General features: G+C 31.3%; 1 long non-coding RNA gene across 1 annotated transcript in view; it reads left to right on the plus strand.

The window, feature by feature from the left end:
- The window catches only part of LOC119605296, a 186,706-nt gene extending 163,758 nt beyond the window's left edge, over positions 1–22,948 (plus strand). Inside the window, exons 4-6 of the long non-coding RNA XR_005231575.1 lie at positions 18,859–18,967; positions 22,059–22,061; positions 22,939–22,948. This is a non-coding gene — a long non-coding RNA (uncharacterized LOC119605296). The remainder of the gene's footprint in view (positions 1–18,858; positions 18,968–22,058; positions 22,062–22,938) is intronic.
- Positions 22,949–24,642: the final 1,694 nt, after the last annotated feature.

The following is a 24,642-nucleotide window of genomic DNA, read 5'->3' on the forward strand; positions in this document are numbered from 1 at the left end:
AATGAAATAATATAGAGAATTTGCTTTTTAACAACTTCTAAGGCAACTTGCTACATTTACTTAATTGTTTACAATGTTGTAGAGTAGTGCTTGTTGTGTTTGGCTAAAGAAGAGAATTTTTTTTTGGCATTTTTTTTAAAGAACTGCTGAATATACTGAGATGGGAATGTATAAGGTAAGGTGTTAACTTTGAATACTATTATATTTTTGTAGAAAGCTTAGAACTCCATACAACGATACAACTTTAAGACACCGATTGTGAATCGGGTAACTATTTGTAAATCTTCCTTATTCGAATGATTTGTATTGTCTAGTCAACGTCTTTTTTTGACTCCAGCCTGTGTTTCATACATTTATTCTTAAATTCTTTTTATACCCTCCACCACCATCAGTGGTGATAGAGGGTATATATAACTTTGTCATTGGTGTGTAACACCAAGAAATATTCATCTGACAACCAACAAAGTATATATATTCTGGATCCTTATCAAATTCTGAGTTAGCTATGTCCGACTGTCCGTCTGTCTGTGTAAAACACGCTCACGATAAAACGAAGCAATAGAGTTTAACCAAATTCACCCAAAACGTTCCTCATTTTCCTAAGTTGTTTGATATTGAAAATGGGCAAAATCGGTTCACACCGGGAAAAGTTATGAATCAAAATTTAAAACAACCTCGAAAAAAATAAGCATTTTTTTACATATTCTGATGTAATTTTCTCGAAAACTATGCAAGATAATTCCATGAAAATCACCATACATTCGTTTCTACACAAAAGCTAGATCCTTGCTGAAAATTTGCAAAATCGGTCCACAATTTCATATACCTCCCATACAAAAGTACATATTCCGTCAGAATGTCGATATCTTCACAAAATTTTACAAATTAAAATCCTATGTCAGTAGAATTCATTCAGAGAAAAAAATTTCTGTATCGGTCCATAATTGGATATAGCTCCCATACAAGGTCTCCTCCCGAAAATCACTTAAACGCACATAATTCATTACTAAATTAAGATATACATATAAATTTGGTATAAGTATTGCTCTCACATACAGAAATATTACTATGAAATTTTTTTTTCAATCGGTCCATAATTGGTCATAGCGCCCATACAAGGTCCCCTCCCGAAATTCACTTAAACGCGCATAACTCATTACTAAATTAAGATATCCATATAAAATTTGATAAAAGTATTGCTCATATGCAAAGAAATATTACTATGAAATTTTGTTCCGATCGGTCCATAATTGGTCATAGCATAGTATTGCTCTTATATACAGAAATATTACTATGAAAGTTTTTTCGGATCGGTCCTTAATTGGTCAGAGCTCCCATACAAGGTTCCCTCCCGAAAATCACTTAAACGCGCATAACTCATTACTAAATTAAGATATCCATATAAAATTTGGTACATATATTGCCTATATGCACGAAAATATTACTGTGAAATTTTTTTCCGATCGGTCCATAACTGGTCATAGCTCCCATACAAGGGAGCTACTTAAACGCGCATAATTCATTACTTAATTAAGATATCCATATAAAATTTGGTACAAGTATTGGTCTTACATACACAAATATTACCATAAAACTTTTTCCGATCGGTCCATAACTGGTCATAGCTCCCATACAAGGGAGCTACTTAAACGCGCATAATTCATTACTTAATTAAGATATCCATATAAAATTTGGTACAAGTATTGGTCTTACATACACAAATATTACCATAAATTTTTTTCCGATCGGTCCATAACTGGTCATAGCTCCCATACAAGGGAGCTACTTAAACGCGCATAATTCATTACTTAATTAAGATATCCATATAAAATTTGGTACAAGTATTGGTCTTACATACACAAATATTACTATAAAACTTTTTCCGATCGGTCCATAATTGATCATAGCTGCCATACAAGTTCCCCTCCCATAACTCATTACTAAATTAAGATATCCATATACAATTTGGTACAAGTATTGCTTATATGCACAGAAATATTACTGAGCAATTTTTTTCCGATCGGTCCATAACTGGTCATAGCTCCCATGCAAGGTCCTCTCCCGAAAATCACTTAAACGCATATAACTCATTACTAAATTAAGATATCCATATAAAGTTTGGCAGAAGTATTGCTCATATACAGAGAAATATTACTGTGAAATTGTTTTCCTATCGGTCTATAATTTATCATAGCTGCTATACAAGGTCCCTTTCAGAAAAACACTTAAAGGCACATAACTCATTTTACGATCGGTCCATATTTGGTCATTGCTCTCATACTAGGTCCCCTTCAGAAAAGAAAATGGCGTTTGTAATGTTCAATAAATCTTGGAATTGTAATAGATTTAAGTTGTTTAAATCTTGGGATTTTTCTATTTAAGACATGAGAAAACTTATTTCTACAAATATTTGATCAATTAGAAAAATATTAATATAAAAGTAGCTGGTGGAGGGTATTAAAGATTCGGCTCAGCCGAATATAGCACTCTAACTTGTTTTTTCTTTCTTTCATTATTTTCAAAAACTTTTGTTCTCAGATTTCTAATACGAATATGTATGTACATATGTAGTTGTAATAACACATTGCATACTAACTGACTACTGTTGCCAGTAGCAATTGTAATTGTAAAAATTTCTTTATAAAAATGATTAAGTTAAACATGCATTCTTTCAAACACAATCATTTGCTATTTTACACAAAAATAAAATGAGTTTTAGATTAAGATGAGTTTTTGTTTTTTTATATTTTTCATATTATAATAATTTTTTAATAATCTTTAATTTCTTTTTAACAATAAAACAAATACTACCTACCTATAGCAGTGTGGTAATAAAGTTTATGTAAGAAAAATCCTTTCGGAGAATTATTTGAAATAAAGTAATTTTCTACGTCAAATGTTTGTAACAATGAAAATAGAATTTTCTTTTTTTTTTCGTTTGAATGCTGCAATTATAAATGCATTAGAAAAAATAATATACTTAAGTTTTAAAATTCTTTTATAATTTAAGTTATAAGTTGTATAACCAGCAAGTTATATTAAGCAAATGTATGTTTTTCATTTTATCACAACGGCTTTAGTACTGTTGTTCATTTTAAAACTTATTAAGAGTTAATTGCAAATGAAAATTACATACTTGAGCGAAACATATTTAGGTTAAGTGAGTTTTTAACTGCAATTTTTAAGAGTTTTTATAACAGTAACTTGTAGAAAAACAAAGTTGTCACATAAGACTTCAAAATAAACAATTTTAGATCATATTCCCTAGATCTAGGCTGTTCAATTGCAATTCTATAATCACTTTTTTTCCTAACAAAAATCGATTTTTGAGTGAAAATCACGATTGTATGAGTGAAAACAAAGAATCTTGAAAACTAGAAGAGATTGGACCAAAACAGTGATAGAAACTAGAAGACATAGAACTAAAACAGCGATAATCTGTGATCACTGATCACTATTATAATTTAGAAATAAAAATGAATTTTTGAGTGTAACTCACAATTTCTTAAGTGAAAACATAAAAGGCCATTTATCTAGGAAACTAGAAGAGATATGGCCAAAACAGCAATAATCTGTGATCATTTTTATTTCCTAACAAAACTCCATTTTTGAATGAAAGTAACTATTTTTTGAGTGAAAACATAAAAGTCCATTTATTTTGGAAACTAGAAGAGATAGGGCCAAAACAGCGATAATCTGTGATCACTTTTAATTCCCAACAAAACTCCATTTTTGAATGAAAGTCACGATTTTTTGAGCGAAAACAATAAAAGTCCATTTATTTTGGAAACTAGAAGAGTTAGGGCCAAAACAGCGATAATCTGTAATCACTTTTAATTCCCAACTAAAATCGATTTTTCACTAAAACTCACAATTTTTTGAGTGAAAACATAAAAGTCAATTTATTTTGGAAACTAGAAGAGTTAGGGCCAAAACAGCGATATTCTGTGATCACTTTTATTTCCCAACAGAAAACGACTTTTGAGTGAAAATCATGATTATTTGAGTGAAGACATAAAAGTCCATTTATCTTGGAAACCAGAAGAGATTAGGCTAAAACAGCGGCAATCTGTGATTTCTTTTATTTTCCAACAGAAATCGATTTTTGAGTGAAAATTACGATTCTTTGAGTTAAAACATAAAAGTCCATTTATCTTGGAAACTAGAAGAGATAGAACCAAATCAGCAATAATCTGGGATCAATTTAATTTCCTAACAAAACTTCATTTTTGAGTGAAAATCATGATTCTTTGAGTTAAAACATAAAAGTCCTATTATCTGGGAAACTACAAGAGATAGCGCCAAAACAGCTATTTTAATGACCAACATTTCAGCCTGGATTATACTACAGTGATCTGTAGTTTGCATTCAACTTGTTCATTTGTCTTCTCAACTGTATTCCCTCCCTAATGAGATGGATTATTTTCAGTGAGGGCATTCGGAGAAATTGTCAGCATTCATCGTAACCTAATCTAAAAGATCTGTCTTTGAGATCGCTGTATACGAGTTGTTATAGATGATATCTCATCAAATGATTTCAAGATAAATTCCGGGGTACCTCAAGGCTTCGTTCTTTCTCCTACGCTATTCCTTATTATATTCTAAATGACCTTCTATATTAAACTTCGAATCCTATCTACTCTTTTGCAGATAATAGCAACATCTGTTATTCTTATTCATTCAATGACTCAATGACTTCAATGATTCATGAATGACTCACTTAACCATATCTTTTATACTGATGGCTCATAGACAGAAAGGACGCGGATTCGGGAATCTTCTTCGAAAAACTGAATCTTCTACTGTCTCTTCGACTACCTGACATCGGCATGGTTCTTCAGGCAGAGATATATGCCATCGATACAGCCGCGAGAAGAATCCGGTAACTAAATCTCGAAAATTCGACCATACATATGTATATACTTGGACGTCAAGGCTCTTAACTCCACTGTTATTAAGTCGAAATATCTTCTCAGTTGTATTCAATCAGTGGCACAACTGACGCAAGATCACGCTGAGTTGATATGGGTTCCAGGCCATGAGAGCATCCGGGAAAATGAAATATCTGATGAATGCGCAACCAAAGAATCGTCCCTAGACTTAACTCTTGAGCAAAGGGATATTCGCACTCCTCTGGCGACCCTATCAAAATTGAGTGGGCCTTAAGTGAGACGGAACTCAGGTGGTCAAATATCACCACTTGTAGAATATCGAGACTTCTCTGACACTTGTCTCTTAGTAAGAACTCGATTAGGCTTCTAACAGGTATAATTACTGGGCACTGTATAACATATGTGGAAGCGTATGGGCTACACAAAGCATAGCTACTGTAGAAGCTGTTTGCACGAAGATGAAGTGGAATCGCTACAACACCTTCTATGTGACTGACAAGCCTTACAAAAGCACAGACTACTCTATCTTTGTAGAGCTCTTTTCCATGATATGGACTGTCTCAGAGATGCATCACTAGTAAACATAATCGGTTTTATTAGGAACACCGGTTGATTTTCACGAAGACTGCAAGAACCAAATAGTCAACGAAAGTAGGGAGGGAAACCATTCTCTCAACATAAGGGAATGCCAATTCTAAGGGTATCACAATGGGCCTCAAGGCCTCCGAGTGAACTCGCTAACTAGCGAGCAACTCCTGTAATCTAACCTAACCAAGATCTAGCGGCAATCTCTGAATGAGATCGTACCAATCGAGTCGATTTTAACGCTCTTAAGACTCAATGTTGCTGGACTAAACACATATTTTAAGTGTCGAAAGAAGCTCCCTCTGATCTCCTTACTTTCTATACCACTTATATCCGCCCTAATATAGTATACAAATCTCATGTGTGGGCCGTTGTTTCAGAGTCTATTGGTGGGCTAAACGACCGCGTACAGTTACTTATTGGTGACATTAGGGTATCCAACTCTATTGGTTCGCCGCAGCAGCATTGGTGCATTTCACTGTTCTATAGATACTACAATAGAATGTGTTCTTCTGAAATTAGGGAACTTGTTCCCGAAACCTGAATATTTACACTTTACACACGTTCTTCAACAAGAGCACATCTATTCGTGGAACAAACTGCCTTTAGGGGTCTTTTCTGTAACTTGCAATGTGAATGCTTTTAAATCGAATATCCACAAACACTACTCCCTTTGACAACCTCCCTCTAATAAACTATTTTCCTAGTTCCAACAATATAATGAACTTGTTCCCGAAATCCGAATATATAACCTTCAGCAAGAACACATCCATTCGTGGTCGATTGGTTAGTGAAACATACTTACTTCAGATGTCTTTCCTTTCACCTGCAATCGGAATGCTTTTAAATCGAATATCCATAAACAATACTCCCTCTAACCATCCTCTTATAACCTATTTCCCTAGTTCCAACACAATAGGAACCTTGTTCCCGGAACCCGAACACATGTCCTTCAGCAAGTGCCCATCTATTTGTGGTCAATGGAACAAACTTCCCCCAGAGGTCTTTCTGTCACTTGCAATGTGAGTGTGTTTTAATCAAATGTTCACAAACACTACTCCCTCTATTCTCCCTCCCATAACCTATTTTCCTTTTGCCAATACCATACACTGCATGAGTAGGGGTTAACCCCAAAGTGCTGGTCCTAGAAAAAAATTTAAATAAAAAATATTGATTTGTAGCAATAGTTCAATAACTCATAATCACACTCATATAAAATGAGTATCTTAAGGTCAAGTTGTGGCCAGCAACTTAGTTGCAACTTTACAAACTGGAAAACTTGAAAAAAACATGTACAACTTTCATCACTTTCTTTTTGACTTAATTATAAAACAAATAAAAAAGGTTCAAAAAAAAGTATTGCTTCAATTAATATGCCTTAGCCAACATAACGCAGTTTTTTTCCCTCAGTTGGTGCTACAATACTTAGTACATACAAGTTGTTACTTCCGTTTAAAAATGTTTTTTTGCAAAGTTATCTTAACACATATTAAAGATTTTTTTGTTAAAATGAATTTTAGCTTTTTATACCCACCATCAAAAAAGAGGTATATTGATTTTGTCATTCCGTGTGTAACACATCGAAATATTGTTCACAGACCCCATAAAGTATATATATTCTGGGACCTCGTAAGATTCTAAGACGATCTAGCTATGTCCGTCCGTCTGTCCGTCTGTCTGTTGTTGGCACGATAGCGTCCACAAAAAAAGAGATATTGAGATGAAATTTTCCCAAAATATTTTTTATTGATCAGAAATGTTTGGTATTGAAAATGGGCAAAATCGGTCAACGATTTCACATAGCCCCCATACAAATGTACCCCCCGGAATATTGTATAAAGAGCTTCAAACATTAACAAATTCGTTGTTTATGAAGCAACTACCTTTGAAATAAAATTCTGAATTATGGCGGACATAGGACCACAATTGGCCCTACCCCCCATATAAGGTCCCCTTTAGAAAATGACTAAAAAGCTGATTACTAGCTTAAAAATACGAATATAGCGATGAAATTCGACACACATAAGTTTCATGCGAGCCAATATCTCTCCACCAAATTTTATGTGGATCGGTCCATAATTGACCTTACCTCCCATATAAGGTCCCCTTCAGAAAATGACTTTAACGCTCATTATTGGCGTAAAAATACGAATATAGCAAAGAAATTTGGCATAAGTTAGTATCTTAGGAGTCAAAACCTTTCCACCAATTTTTTTGTGGATCGGTCCATAATTGACCCTACCCCCCATATAAGGTCCCCCTCCATAGAATTACTTTAACCCTAATTACCAGCTTAAAAATATGAGTATAGCAATGAAATTTCATAGAAGTAAGTTTTATACGAGCCAAAATCTCTCTACCAAATTTTATGTGGATCGGTCCATAATTGACCCTACCCTCCATATAATGTTCCCTTCTGAAAATGACTTTATCGCTCATTATTGGCGTAAAAATACGAGTATAGCAAAGAAATTTGACATAAGTAAGTACCTTAGGAGCCAAAATCTTTCCACCAAATTTTATATGGATCGGTCCATAATTGACCCTACCCCCCATATAAGGTCCCCTCCATAAAATTACTTTAACGCTCATTACTGGCGTAAAAATACGAGTATAGCAATGAAATTCGACTCAAGTAAGTTCTTTCAGATCCAAAATCTCTTAACCAAATTTTTTGTGGATCGGGTCTTAATTGACACCCCCCCCCCCCATTTAAGGTCCCCATCAGAAAAATAACTTAACGCTCATTACTGGCCTAAAAAACGAGTAAAGCGATGAAATTCGTTATAAACATGACCTGTATGAACCAAGATGGTTCTACAGAATTTTACGAGGATCGGTCTATAATAGACCATCCCACATATAAGGTCCCTTCAGAAAATGACTTTAAAACTAAGTACTGGCTTAAAAATACTAGTAGATCAATGAAATTCGACATAAACTAGCTTTGTATGAGCTAACATCTCTCTACAAAATGTTGTGGGGGTCGGCCCATAATTGACCCTACCCCCCATTTAAGGTCCCCATCAGAAAAATACTCTAACGCTCATTACTGGCTTAAAAATGCGAGTACAGCGATGAAATTCGACACTGATAAGTTCTATAGGAACCGAAATCTCTCTACCAATTTTTATGAGGATCAGTCTATAATTACCCCACCTAAAATGTTTACAACGCTCATTACTGGTTGGAAATTATACACAAATATGATTTGTATAAATAAAAATCGTTCTACGAGATTTAAGGATGATCGGTTCATAATTAGTCTTACGCCCCATATAACTTCCCCTTAAGAAAATTACTTTAATTGGCAGAAAATACGAATACCGCAATGCAATTCGACATAAACTAATTTTAAGCTAAAATCTCTCTACCATATTTTATGAGGATCGGTCCATAATTAACCCTAACCCTGTATAAGGTCCCTTTAAGAAAATTACTTTAATGTTCATTACTGGCCTAAAAATATAAGTAGAACTATAAAATTTGAAATAAATAAGGAACTGAAATCTTCCTACCGTCAAATCCGAAAACTTCACTGACAACAGTTGAATCCCCATTAAGAGAACTATTTCAAATATTACCCTGATGTTCACATTAGTATCGATATATAAAAATAAAATATTCAAAATATCAAAGTTTATTTATATGGCAGTGATTTGATGGTGGGTATATAAGATTCGGCATAGCCGAATATAACACTCTTACTTGTTTTTTATTTAGCTGATCATCTAAATAAACAAAAGACCACACAGTTGTTGGTCATTACCGGGATAGTGTATAGTAGAGTAAATATATTTAATATTAAGCTAGTGTTGAAGTAAACTGAAGGTTATTAAAACATAATTTAAGTTAAAAGAAACTTAAAATTTACGCATGTGTAGCATCAGCTTTAAACTAATCATAGATCTAACATTTACATTTTCTTAACTTAAAAAAAAAAAACTAATGGTATTTTTTTCTTAATTTAACAAAAGAGCTTGGGTTTCAAAAACATTAAATATTTTGCCTATAACAAGTATTTGCAATTAAACTTTAAAATCCATTATAATAAAAATTTATACAAAAAAAAATACCTCAATAACCAACAAAACACCACAACTTTCTATAACCAAATAATACCAAAAAAATGTTGGGATGATATAATTGGTTTTTTTTTCTGACCACCTTATTTACCATAAGTACTACATACTATATACTCATAAACCATCATTAACTTCTTCACACAGATTTGTAGGTTGTGTGTTCGAAAAAATATTTTTAAGAAAAAAGAAATCATTTTAATTTGAATAAAAATTATTTGGTTATTTAATGCATTAAATTATAAAACATACACTATTAATTCATGGCAGAAGTGCGCAATTAAATGTTTCATTGTTTTGAACATTTATTTAGTAGTTCATGTTTGAAAGTGTTAATTATGTCAAGGATTAAATACAAATATGTAGATTTTATATAAATATTATGATTTCATATTGACTTGCTCAAGAGTGGCTATTTCTTTTATTAATTTAATATTTAAAGTTGTTTACATTGAACATACATATCAATTATTGTTTAAAATTAATGGATTTTCAATAAATTTAGTTATAATATTTGCAAATAATAAACCAAGGAATTAATACTTGTTTTCAGGCGAGAATAGACTATTGTATTGACTTTAGAATAGTCTATAGTCTTGACTATAAAACTGTCTATAGTGTGGACTATAGAATATTCTATAGCCTGGACTAAAGAATAGTATATAGCCTGGACTATAGAATAGTCTATAGCCTGGACTATAGAATAGTCTATAGTCTGGACTATAGAATAGTCTATAATCTGGACTATAGACTAGTCTACAGTCTGAACTATAGAACAGACTATAGTCTGGACTATAGAATAGTCTACAGTCTGGAATATATTCTATAGTTTGTACTATAGAATAGTCTATAGGCTGGACTATAGAATAGTCTATAATCTGGACTATAGACTAGTCTAAAGTCTGAACTGTAGAATAGACTATAGTCTGGACTATAGAATAGTCTACAGTCTGGACTATAGAATAGTTTATAGTCTGGACTATAGAATAGTCTATAGTGTGGACTATAGAATAATCTATAGTCTGGACAATAGAATAGTCTATAGTCTGGACTATAGAATAGTCTATAGTCTAACCTATAAAACAGTCTATAGTCTAAACTATAGAATAGTCTATAGTCTGGACTATAGAATAGTCTATAGTCTGGACTATAGAATAGTCTATAATCTGAACTTTAGAATAGTCTTTAGTCTGGGCTATAAGGTATTCTATAGTATGGACTATAGAATAGTCTATAGTCTGGACTATAGAATAGTCTATAGTCTGGACTATAGAATAGTCTATAGTCTGGACTATAGAATAGTCTATAGTCTGGACTATAGAATAGTCTATAATCTGGACTATAGAATAGTCTATAGTCTAGACTATAGAATAGTCTATAGTCTAGACTATAGAAAAGTCTATAGTCTAGACTATAGAACAGTCTATAGTCTGGACTATAGAATAGCCTATAGTCTAGACTATAAAATAATCTATGGCCTGTACTGTAGAATAATCTATAGTCTGGACTATAGAATAAGCTATAGTCTAGACTATAGAATAGTCTATAGTCTAGACTATAGAACAGTCTATAGTCTGGACTATAGAATAGTCTATAGTCTGGACTATAAAACAGTCTATAGTCTAAACTATAGAATAGTCTATAGTCTGGACTATAGAATAGTCTATAGTCTGGACTATAGAATAGTCTATAGTCTGGACTATAGAATAGTCTATAGTCTGGACTATAGAATAGTCTATAGTCTGGACTATAGAATAGTCTATAGTCTGGACTATAGAATAGTCTATAGTCTGGACTATAGAATAGTCTATAGTCTGGACTATAGAATAGTCTATAGTCTGGACTATAGAATAGTCTATAGTCTGGACTATAGAATAGTCTATAGTCTGGACTATAGAATAGTCTATAATCTGGACTATAGAATAGTCTATAGTCTAGACTATAGAATAGTCTATAGTCTAGACTATAGAACAGTCTATAGTCTGGACTATAGAATAGTCTATAGTCTGGACTATAGAATAGTCTATAGTCTGGACTATAGAATAGTCTATAGTCTAGACTATAAAATAATCTATAGCCTGTACTGTAGAATAATCTATAGTCTGGACTATAGAATAGGCTATAGTCTGGACTACAAAATAGTCTATATCTTGGGCTATATATCAGTATATAGTCTGAGCTATAGAATAGTACATGCTTTAGCAACAAATCGTTACCCCTTTCAATAACATTTCTCTGTTATAGGGTACTCACATATAACCGTAAATTTTCTTTAGAAATTCAAATCTTAAAGCACTTTATGGAAATTGTTATATGTATTCCAGGAAATTTATATATCAAAACATTAAAAAGGCGAAGCGTCTCACAAACAAAACGTGTGATTTATTTAACCTGTAAACTCTCTTGTCTTACACAGAAAAACAAGCTGCAAATCGATAACTCCAAGAGATTTCTCACATAAACAAAAGCAAAATGTGTCGTCCTTTTTCAAGAAAACAAACGTATAGTACAAATGACGGAAAGCATATGTCAAACGCCACCTTCATGTAAATCTCATATAACAGACTGCAAAACATGTCTTATTCTTCGTACAAAGCTTACTGTTTAACATTTAAGAAAATCTTTCTTGTTTTTGCAAAGCTCGTGGAAAAGTTTTGCCACACACATGCTTACAATTTTAATAAAAAGTTAAAGAGGGTTTTTTATTGTAACGATATCGATTGAAGTGAAGAAAATCTGTTTGATTTAACAATTTGTCAATTGAATTTTCATCACAAACCAAACAAATGTTTTCATATGAATTGTGGTTGTATTCAAACATGTGAAAAATAAGACACTGCTGGTACCTTTTTTCTCTCCGATACCCAATAAGATGTACCAACATCAACATCTTGAGGCAATTGATGTGTGGCTACAAATAGGAAAAAAAGGAAAAAACAACGATAGAGAAAAAAGAAGTCACAGAAATGGTAAAAACATCATGACTATTACGGTCTTTAACTTAAAGGCAATCAATTTAATGTCAGTTTAACAGTTTATAGTCAAATGTGTGTTTATTAGGGTGCCTCCGATGGTTAGTTATTAGTTTTCTAGCAGGAGGCAATGAGAATCTACTCCACTAACTAACTAACGAACAACTAACTAAAGAACGAAAAACGACGAAGACCGAAAACGAAACAACTAACGAACGAACGAACTAACGAACGAACGAACGAACGAACGAACGAACTAACGAACGAACGAACGAACGAACAACGAACTAACCTAACAACGAACGAACTAAACAAAACGAACTAACGAACTAACGAACGAACGAACGACTAACGAACGAACGAACGACTAACTAACGAACGAACGAACGAACGAACGAACGAACTAACGACGAACAACGAACGAACTAAACGAACTAAACGAACTGAACGAAACGAACACGAACAACGAACGAACGAAGCTAACTAACAACTAACAACACTACTAAACGAACGAACTAACCGAACAACTAAACGAACGAACGAACTAACGAACGAACTAACTAACTAAACTAACTAACTAACTAACTAACTAACTAACTAACTACTACTAACTAACTAACTAACTAACTAACTAACTAACTAACTAACTAACTAACTAACTAACTAACTAACTAACTAACTACTAACTAACTAACTAACTACTAACTAACTAACTACTAACTAACTAACTAACTAACTAACTCTAACTAACTAACTAACTAACTAACTAACTACTAACTAACTACTAACTACTACTAACTAACTAACTAACTACTAACTAACTAACTAACTAACTAACTAACTAACTAACTAACTACTACTAACCTAACTAACTAACTAACTAACTAACTAACTAACTACTAACTAACTACTACTAACTAACTACTAACTAACTAACTAACTAACTAACTAACTAACTAACTACTAACTAACTAACTAACTATAACTAAATAACTAACTAACTAACTAACTAACTAACTAACTAATACTACTCTACTAACTAACTAACTAACTAACTACTAACTAACTAACTAAACTAACTAACTAAATAACTAACTAACCTAACTAACTAACTAACTACAACTAACTAACTAACTAACTAACTACTAACTAACTAACTAACTACTACTAACTAACTAACTAACTACTAACTAACTAACTAACTAACTAACTAACTAACTAACTAACTAACTAACTAACTAACCTAATACTAACTAACTAACTAACTAACTACTAACTAAATAACTAACTAACTAACTAACTAACTAACCTCCCTAATGTATGTCCATATGTTTGTATGTTTAATGTTGCAATCTATGGCTGTGTGGAAATGTTGACAATTATTTGGCGTTTAGTGGCGATTCTTTTTGTGATTCGATTTAAAAAAAGGAAATGCGAAAGCAATGTCTGAAATGGAAGTGGATCTGAAGTCCAAATAGGGCAAGCAGAAATTTGCTTCAAATATCACTTAAAACATAAATATTTTTCTAAAATTTTGACACTATTTAAAATTTTCTTTTTAAAAATTTCCCACTACATGACGACTTCACAAATCTGTCTATAAATTCATTGATTCGAATAATCGTTTTCTGAAAACAATACAAAAACCTCAAACATATTTGATTGTATAGTATCGTATTGATGAAGTTGAAAATGCTTAATATTTTTACTAGGAAAACATTTAGTCAAAAATTTACATTCATAAATTCCTTTAGGAAAATATTCCAACAAACAAAACGAAAAACTTAACAAACGACATGACCATCTATTGCACCATCGATCAAAATTACAAAATAATGAAATAAAATAAAAATCCTGCAAAAGCCAGTTACATCAACATATTAGTGGACATCATCATCTTGATAACCAGCTGAAAGTTTGCTTATATTTTAAAAGCAGCCCCAGTCGTATCAAAAGATTTTCCTGTAATACAAAGAATATGTTGATTTAAACAAACTGCATTTGAGAGTCATGGCCAAAGTAAACATTTTCTATTTCTAATATTTGTCTTTTTTTTTTTTGTTTGTTTGTTTTTGTTCCCTCTATTTACTATTAGTTATTTAAGTTATGTTTTTAATATGGCAGGGAAATCAAAATCAAATTGCTAAGGAACTTGACAAATTACCAATTTGGTTAAACAAATTTTTTTCATTTTGGCAAAGATTTCCGCATTGTTGTAAAAATACGAGATTTCTTTTTCTTTCTTCTCATATTCATGTAATAGTTTTTAATAGTATTCATTATGGTTTTACTAAAGTTATGGTGGTTTTATTGTAATAAATACTTATGTCACATATGAACGCAACGTAAAACGTAAACTTAATTAGAGAATTATTATATTTCCTGAAAAAATAAACCTTTTTAAGAAAAGACTATAGTTCATTCTATAGTCCAGACTATGGTCAATAGTATAGTATGGACTATAGTATTCACTAGAGTCTATAACATAGTTCAGACTATGGTTTATCCTGTACTCTGGACTATTGTATATGTTATAGTCCAGACTATAGTTCAGATTATAGTCCATACTATAGTCCAGATTATAGTCTATACTATAGTCCAGACTTTAGTCTATACTATAGTCCAGACTATAGTCCAGACTATAGTCTATACTATAGTCTATACTATAGTCCAGACTATAGTCTATACTATAGTCCAGACTATAGCCTATACTATAGTCCAGACTATAGTCTATACTATAGTCCAGACTATAGCCTATACTATAGTCCAGACTACAGTCTATACTATAGTCCAGACTATAGTCTATACTATAGTCCAGACTATAGCCTATACTATAGTCCAGACTATAGTCTATACTATAGTCCAGACTATAGTCTATACTATAGTCCAGACTATAGTCTATACTATAGTCCAGACTATAGTCTATACTATAGTCCAGACTACAGTCTATACTATAGTCCAGACTATAGTCTATACTATAGTCCAGACTATAGTCTATACTATAGTCCAGACTATGGTCTATACTATAGTCCAGACTATGGTCTATACTATAGTCTATACTATAGTCCAGACTATAGTCTATACTATAGTCCAGACTATAGTCTATACTATAGTCTATACTATAGTCTATACTATAGTCTATACTATAGTCTATACTATAGTCTATACTATAGTCTATACTATAGTCTATACTATAGTCTATACTATAGTCTATACTATAGTCTATACTATAGTCCAGACTATAGTCTATACTATAGTCCTGACTATAGTCTATACTATAGTCCAGACTATAGTCTATACTATAGTCCAGACTATAGTCTAGACTATAGTCTATACTATAGTCCAGACTATAGTCCAGACTATAGTCTATACTATAGTCTATACTATAATCCAGACTATAGTCTATACTATAGTCCAGACTATAGTCTACTATAGTCCAGACTATAGTCTATACTATAGTCCAGACTATAGTCTATACTATAGTCCAGACTATAGTCTATACTATAGTCCAGACTAGTCTATACTATAGTCCAGACTATAGTCTATACTATAGTCCAGACTATAGTCTATACTATAGTCCAGACTATAGTCTATACTATAGTCCAGACTATAGTCTATACTATAGTCCAGACTATAGTCTATACTATAGTCCAGACTATAGTCTATACTATAGTCCAGACTATAGTCTATACTATAGTCCAGACTATAGTCTATACTATAGTCCAGACTATAGTCTATACTATAGTCCAGACTATAGTCTATACTATAGTCCAGACTATAGTCTATACTAAAGTCCAGATTATAGTCTATACTATAGTCCATACTATAGTCTATACTATAGTCCAGACTATAGTCTGGACTATAGTATAGACTATAATCTGGACTTTAGTATAGACTATAGTCTGGACTATAGTATAGACTATAGTCTGTACTATAGTATAGACTATAGTCTGGACTATAGTATAGACTATAGTCTGGACTATAGTATAGACTATAGTATAGACTATAGTATAGACTATAGTATAGACTATAGTATAGACTATAGTATAGACTATAGTATAAACTATAGTATAGACTATAGTATAGACTATAGTATAGACCATAGTCTGGACTATAGTATAGACCATAGTCTGGACTATAGTATAGACCATAGTCTGGACTATAGTATAGACTATAGTCTGGACTATAGTATAGACTATAGTCTGGACTATAGTATAGACTATAGTCTAGACTATAGTATAGACTGTAGTCTGGACTATAGTATAGACTATAGTCTGGACTATAGTATAGACTATAGTCTGGACTATAGTCTGGACTATATTATAGACTATAGTCTGGACTATAGTATAGACTATAGTCTGGACTATAGTATAGACTATAGTCTGGACTATAGTATATAGAATATAGTATAGACTATACTATAGTCCAGACTATAGTCTATACTATAGTCCAGACTATAGTCTATAATATAGTCCAGACTATAGTCCAGACTATAGTCTATACTATAGTCCAGACTATAGTCTATACTATAGTCCAGACTACAGTCTATACTATAGTCTAGACTATAGTCTATACTATAGTCCAGACTATGGTCTATACTATAGTCCAGACTATGGTCTATACTATAGTCCAGACTATGGTCTATACTATAGTCTATACTATAGTCTATACTATAGTCTATACTATAGTTTATACTATAGTCTATACTATAGTCTATACTATAGTCTATACTATAGTCTATACTATAGTCTATACTATAATCTATACTATAGTCTATACTATAGTCCAGACTATAGTCTATACTATAGTACAGACTATAGTCTATACTATAGTCCAGACTATAGTCTATACTAAAGTCCAGATTATAGTCTATACTATAGTCTATACTATAGTCCAGACTATAGTCTGGACTATAGTATAGACTATAGTCTGGACTATAGTCTGGACTATATTATAGACTATAGTCTGGACTATAGTATAGACTATAGTCTGGACTATAGTATAGACTATAGTCTGGACTATAGTATATAGACTATAGTATAGACTATACTATAGTCTATACTATAGTCCAGACTATAGTCTATACTATAGTCCAGACTATAGTCTATACTATAGTCCAGACTATAGTCTATACTATAGTCCAGACTATAGTCTATACTATAGTATAGACTATACTATAGTCTATACTATAGTCCAGACTATAGTCTATACTATAGTCCAGACTATAGTCTATACATAGTCCAGACTATAGTCTATACTATAGTCCAGACTATAGTCTATACTATAGTCCAGACTATAGTCTATACTATAGTCCAGACTATAGTCTATACTATAGTCCAGACTATAGTCTATACTATAGTCCAGACTATAGTCTATACTATAGTCCAGACTATAGTCTATACTATAGTCCAGACTATAGTCTATACTATAGTCCAGACTATAGTCTACTATAGTCCAGACTATAGTCTATACTATAGTCCAGACTATAGTCTATACTATAGTCCAGACTATAGTCTATACTAGTCCAGACTATAGTCTATATAGTCCAGACTATAGTCTATACTATAGTCCAGACTATAGTCTATACTATAGTCCAGACTATAGTCTATACTATAGTCCAGACTATAGTCTATACTATAGTCCAGACTATAGTCCAGACTATAGTCTATACTATAGTCCAGACTATAGTCTATACTATAGTCCAGACTATAGTCCAGACTATAGTCTATACTATAGTCCAGACTATAGTCTATACTATAGTCCAGACTATAGTCTATACTATAGTCCAGACTATAGTCTATACTATAGTCCAGACTATAGTCTATACTATAGTCCAGACTATAGTCTATACTATAGTCCAGACTATAGTCTATACTATAGTCCAGACTATAGTCCAGACTATAGTCTATACCATAGTCCAGACTATAGTCTATACTATAGTCCAGACTATAGTCTATACTCTAGTCCAGACTAGTCTTTACTATAGTGCAGACTATAGTCTATATTATAGTTCAGACTATAGTCCATAACAAACATAATTCCGACTATAAGGAGTTTTCGATTGTTTAATTTATTGATCGTTAATAAGGAATTTTTACTCTAATCAATATAGCTGATTACATAATAATCATAATTGTATTATGTAAATTATCTTGCTTATAAGCAATAAAGGAAATGTGAAAATTTCAAAAAAAATTACTCATCTTTCAACACATCAAAACTTATAAGTATAATTGAAATGTGTATAATTGAAATGTGTATGTATACATACACATTTCAATTATTTTATGATTTAGATATCAATTCAATATTTATGTTCATTTTCAGTTTCATTCAACAAGCTGTAATAACTGGGCAGGGAACATCTTACGTTTTTGTGGCACAAAAGAAAATCATGTTCGTATTGGAAATTTCAAAAGGAAAAATCGAAATGAGTGTAAGTTTTTGCAACGATCATTGAAAGTGTTGAATGTGAGTAATCTATTAAACACGTACTCAATGTTTCGTTTTTTTTCAAATTTTTTTTTTACAATTTTTGCATTTTAGTTTCATTTGAAGATGAAAATAGCCAAACAATCGTAATTTTTAGATGAATTATTTTGTTAAGCGTAAAAGTGTAATTTTTCTTGCTTAATATATTTTCACTAATGAAGATAACCACAGATTACATTTAAAATAAATATTACGAATTGTTAAATGTATTTTGCAAAGAAAGTGAAATTTTAAGTTTTAAACAAAAAAGGTCAAGAAAAAGTTCATTCAAACCAAAAAATGATTTTAAAGAAATTTTTCTTCAAAATTTTTAATACTAATGATTCACCAAGAATTTAAGAAATTTATGTAATTAAACAGGATATTATCGTTATTATTTATATGGTCCATAAAGTGGAGCAATAAGATTTTACATTAGTTTTCTTTATTATTTTTTTGATTCTTTATTATTTTAATTCTCATGTCCATTTTTGCAATATAATTTATGAAAACTAATAAAGGTTTAATAAACCTTTTCCTTTACGTAATCATTAGAATTGCTTACATGTTTAGTTAGCATAAACATCATTATTATAAAATATATTCTTGATTTCAGTCGAATATTCAGTTATATAAAAGATTGGATTCCAGAATATTGTTTATACTATAGACCAGATTATAGTCCAGACTATAGTCTATACTATATATAGTCCAGACTATAGCTTATGCTATAAACCAGACTATAGTATGGACTATAGTCCAGACTCTAGTCCATAGTCCATACTTTCATCTATGCTATAATGCAGGCTATAGTCTAGACTATAGTCCATACAATAGTATAGACTATAGTCCATACTATAGTGTAGACTATGGTCCATACTACTTTCTAGACTATATTCCATACTACTGTCTAGACTATTGTCCACATTATAGTCTATACTATAGTCCAGACTATAGTCCATATTATAGTCTATACTATATTCCAGACTATAGTCTGTACTATAGTCCATACTATAGTCTATAATATAGTCTATAGTCTATACTTTAGTCTAGACTATATTCTGTACTATAGTCAGTAGTATAGTCCAGACTAAAGTATATACTATAGTCTAAACTATAGTATTACTATAGTCCAGACTATATTCTTAACCATAGTTCAGAATATAGTCTATATTATAGTCCAGAATATAGTCTATACTATAGTCCAGTCTATAGTCTATGCTACAATCAAAACTATAGTCTATACCATAGTCCAGACTATAGTCTACTCTATAGTCCAGACTATAGTCTATACTATATCCAATCCAAACTATAGTCTATACTATATCCAATCCAAACTATAGTCTAAACTATAGCAGAGACTACAGTCTACAATAGTCCAGATTATAGTCTATACTATAGTCCAGAATATAGTCTATACTGTAGTCCACACTATAGTCTATACTATAATCCAAACTATAGTCTATACTATAGTCCAGACTATAGTCTATACTATAGTCCAGACTATATTCTATACTATAGTCAAGACTATAGTCTGTAGTATAGTCCAGACTAAAGTCTAAACCATAGTCCAGACTATAGTCTAAACTATAGTCCAGAATTTAGTCTAAACTATAGTCCAGACTATAGTCTAAACTATAGTCCAGACTATAGTCTAAACTGTAACGATTCTAAAGGTTTGGTGTAGTTGGTATGGGAAAGATGCTACCTATAATACGGCCGTGCTCGTCGGTGGGGTGAGTTCGTTCCCATAAAAAAAATATAATAAAATGGTTTATAGAATGCGTTACCTAGACTTCAAATTAGGTAGCCATACATAAATATAATCCATAAGGTATACTAGAAGTGGTAAAATGTTAGAGTGTAGCTTTTGATGTCGTTCGCTACACTTTTCCCGAGCCCACCCTCCATGCTGACGGAATTAAAGTTTGTTGTCAGCCCAAAACAAAAAAAAAAATGATAACAAAACAAAACCTTATCCTACATACCCCATACTCTTAACTTCACCTTTCATAATTAAAATATTCAAAATTTCATATTTCAATTCATTATAATATATATTATTTAAAATTTATTAATGTGTTTGAAATCAAATGGTTAAAATTGTGATATGTATTAAGAATAGGTCACCATAAGTTAATTTATGAATTATATTTAAAATATTAACGAATATTAAAGGATAAAAACATTATAAAATTTTAAAACGATATTTTTTTTTAATATCAAAATTATATTAAAATTGTATGTATGTATAATGTAGGGTGTCCAACAAAAAGGTATTATGAACAATTCATATTATAGTATGAAGGTATCAAAGAAAACAAATAAAAACTATGGCAACACTTGTTGCAATTTAAATTAGAGTAACATTTAAAAATTGTTCATATCAGATGTTAATGTATTCTTAATTGATTTTTTTTTTTTTTTTTTTTTTTTTAATGTGGATTATATTTAGATACATAGATAAAACAAATACAACACCACTTACATTAAATTATTGTCCCACGATGTCAGCGGCGCCGGATGACAGAAGATGGTTGCGTGTTGAACTTAAAAAAAACTTTTAAATATGTACCTAAACAGAGTTTGTACTGTATATATGTGTGTGGATTGTATATTTAATTATAAAAAAACTTTTATATCCATTAAAGATACAATCCACATGAGCTTAAGTGTAGACTTTAATTATTATTTAAAATTAGATTTTTGTTTAGTAGATTTATGTATGTGTATTGAATGTGGTATGTGGAATGTGGATTATGTTTTAAATGAAATTATAAATTTTCATCTAATTCAGAATCCACATACTATTGAAATTGTTTTGTCTTATATAATTATAAGTTAAATATTAAGTTCCAAAATTTTATATAGTATACTTTTAGGATGTCAAATATAAAACACTATTTATCCTAGGTGACCATAAGGAATTTAAACAATTTCAATTTAAAATTACAAACAATGAATACGATAATTGATTAATAAAAAAAACAAGTCCAAAGAAATTGTACGATTTTAGAATTTAAAAATTAAAAGAAAATTAAATCGAAATTAACAAGAATGTTGTCTAAATTTATGTGTAATTATGTTTTGATGTCAAATTTAAAAAAAAAATCTCGGCTTATTGAAACGGGAGCAAAAAAAAAATCGTTCAAGTAAATGAAGGTATCGTATCCAACGATATTAGAATTTCTCTTTTATCTTTCCACTTTTATATAAAAACTGGCCACCTTATTTGTATAAACTAATGTATCTGGAACTTCCCTTACAGGGAAGTCCGATTTCAACGGCAACCACACAAAAAAAATAATATGGATTGTATCCTGAGACCAAAATCTTGAATGTTGTTATCCACAGAATATTGATAAAATGAATAATTGACCAATTAGGATGAACAGGTTAAGAAAAAAGATAGTAAATTCCGTAGGAAACGGTGACAGTCTTCCAACAATACCTCAGGAAAGATAAATCCTAAAATAAATGCATATTGCCTTTAACACCTAAACATTAACCAAATCCTTTAACAATGTCCTTACCTTTGCGAACAAAATGAACAGAAATTCTCCAATATTTAAAGTTTTCCAATCCAAAAGTTTGAAAATATTAAAATAATTTAAATTTTCTCTGACTTTTTGAACTAACACCTTTTAAAATTATTTTACAAATGACGAAAAATTTTCTATTTTCTGATAATTCATAAAACAAAAATCAAGGCTATCTATGAAACAAAACATAAAAATAAAATTCTAATAAAAATTTGAATATTTTTACAGCCAAAGCAAAATTTAGTTGAAATTAATAAAATATTATTTTGAATAAAACTAATGAAAAGTAGACACCCTCACAAAACTATAGTCCAGACTATAGTCTAAACTATAGTCCAGACCATAGCCTAAACTATAGTCCAGACTATAGTCCATACTACAGTACAGACTATAGTATATATCATAGTTCAGACTATAGTCTATATTATAGTCTATACCGTAGTCCAGACTACAGTCTATACTATAGATATATTATAGTCTATACCGTAGTCCAGACTATAGTCTATACTATAGTCTTTACCGTAGTCCAGACTATAGTCTATAACATAGTCCAGATTATAGTCCAGACTGTAGTCTATACTATAGTCTAGACTATAGTCTATACCATAGTCCAGACTATAGTCCAGATCTATATATACTATATCCAATCCAAACTATAGACTAGACTATTGTCTATACTATAGCAGAGACTACAGTTTACTATAGTCCAGGCTATATTCTATACTATAGTCCAGATTATATTCTATACTATAGTCGAGATTATAGTCTATACTATATTTCAGAATATAGTCTATACTATAGTCCAGACTGTAGTCAGTCTATAGTCTATACTAAAGTCCAGACTATAGTCTATACTAGAGTCCAAACTATAATCTATACTACAGTCCAGACTTTAGTCTATACTACAGCCTGGACTATAGTATAGTAGTCCACACCATTTGTCTTAATCATTTTTATTTCCTTACAAGAATACACTCCCTTCCAACTCCTGTCTTTTTAATAATAAAACAAAAAAACACTCATTCATGTTAGCCATCAAATGTTTATATTCTAATGAAAATAGTTAGAATGCATGGACCTTAAATAAACATTAATGTTTTTTGAATGCTTTCAAACAGCACAACACAACCAAAATTAAAACCTTATACTAAAAACCAAAACCTGACTGTCTGCCTGAATGTTTGACCATTTCCCTGGCTGCATGCATTTGTAAACATTTATTATTATGAGAAGCAATTAAGGCACATTAGTTGGTCAAGTTTCGACTCGTATAAATGCCGCCTTTATAAGCGAATACTACATGATTCCAATTTGTGCATGTAAACTGTGGAGAGACCAACAAATGGCCACAAACATTTTTGAGCCCTTAATTAGCGTTATACAATTTTAACTATACGAAAGAAAAAAAAAACACAGACCAAACACAAACATTTTGCAAATGCATAAATACACCAGAGAGATACGAAAAGGAAATAATATAAAAAAACTCTGCTTAGAAGTTAAAGAAAGCGGCCTTTTATGATGGGGTTTATGAATGGTTGTTGCATACAACTTATATCGACTGCCGTCCAACTAAACTACCAACCATTGGACCAAACTAACTAATATTATGGACAGCATTCTTAGAAAACAATTTCTAAAGCTGCCAATTGAGTTGTTCACTTAACATCAGATTGTAGTAATATTTTATGCAATTCTCTAAAACACTACACAAATGATAAATATTAACAGAGCTGAGGAGGAAAATAGCAAAGGAAATTCCATTCCCTAAAATACAGTAAAGTTAGAGAATTGAATTAGAACTAGTTCCTCTATTTACCTTCGTTCGAATTTAAAAATAATTTAAATTGTAAAATTCCTAGGTGAATGAAATGTTCACTCTTACTCTTACATACTGCTATTTATCTCACCCACCACTGTCAAATCTTTGCTTATTGAGTCGTTCTCACAATCATAATTTTGCCGCAACGTTATAGTGGCGATATTTCCCTTTACACCTCCTTTTAGGTGCGTGAGGTCTTTTATTATAAATTGTTGTTTTTTTTGTCTTCAGCTACAAGTGCAACTAAATGAAGAAGTGATTTGTTTATAGCAAAGA

Source organism: Lucilia sericata, unplaced genomic scaffold (assembly GCF_015586225.1).
Source record: "Lucilia sericata isolate MDLA Ls3-8-SP2 unplaced genomic scaffold, ASM1558622v1 Contig000471F_arrow, whole genome shotgun sequence".
NCBI classification, from domain to species: Eukaryota; Metazoa; Arthropoda; class Insecta; order Diptera; family Calliphoridae; genus Lucilia; species Lucilia sericata.